This window comes from Crocuta crocuta, unplaced genomic scaffold (genome assembly GCF_008692635.1).
Source record: "Crocuta crocuta isolate KB4526 unplaced genomic scaffold, BGI_CrCroc_1.0 scaffold830, whole genome shotgun sequence".
NCBI classification, from domain to species: domain Eukaryota; kingdom Metazoa; phylum Chordata; class Mammalia; order Carnivora; family Hyaenidae; genus Crocuta; species Crocuta crocuta.
Window position 1 is genome coordinate 1,408,973 of NW_027531513.1, and position 730 is coordinate 1,409,702.

Here is a 730-nt window from a genome sequence, read left to right on the forward strand (position 1 = left end):
TCAGTGCAGCTGTTGCCGTGCAGGCTGCGGATTCCTCCAGTCCCTCCCTCGGCCGCCTCTCCGCCCGGAGCGAGCGCGCAGCCCCGCGCAGCAGCGCCCACCGGTCCCGTCCTGTGAGCCCCGGCCCCAGCCGCGGACAGCCCCGCGGAGTCGCGTCCCGGCCCACCCGCCCGGCCGCCGAGGAGCGGGAGGAGGACGGGACCCCGGCGCCCCCACCCCCTTATCCGCGGGAGGTAGGTGGGGGGCCTAGGCTGGAAGATGCCAACTCACTGGGGCTGCCTCCCGGGCGGGCTCCTGGGCGGCTGGAGGGCAGGAGGAGGGGCGCGGGCCCAGGCCCAGAGGACGCCGCTGCCCCGCCGCTGCCCTGCGCCTGGGGAGCGGCGTGGGGGCAGGGAGGCTGCAGAGCCCGGGCGGGGGCGGCGCGGGGAGCCTTGCTCTCCAGTGCCTATTAGTACGCGGGCTCTGCGGGCAGGGGCGGCAGGCTCCGCAGTGAGGCGGACNCTCCCTGCCTCCGCCGCCTCCTCCCTCCTGCTGGGCGTAGCGGCCCCTGGTGCGGGGGTGGGTGCAGAGTGGGCAGCGCGCTGGGCGTATTTTCGGGTGTCCTCCCTGCGGCCGAGGCTGGTGGGGAGCGGGGGCGGCGTTGACAAGGCTGCGCTGTGCGCGTAACGGTACGGGGGATGCGGCCAGGCGTGGTCCCCGCTGCGCTGCGCTGCAGCTGAACCGGAGGCGG

The 730-nt window shown here is 76.5% G+C and overlaps 1 protein-coding gene across 1 annotated transcript in view; it reads left to right on the forward strand.

Moving 5' to 3' along the window:
• The first annotated feature begins 132 nt into the window (after positions 1 to 132).
• The window catches only part of SPTBN1 (spectrin beta, non-erythrocytic 1), a 196,865-nt gene continuing 196,267 nt past the window's right edge, over positions 133 to 730 (forward strand). The window contains exon 1 of the mRNA XM_077772353.1: positions 133 to 233. The gene's annotated coding sequence lies outside the window, so the exon portion shown is untranslated. The remainder of the gene's footprint in view (positions 234 to 730) is intronic.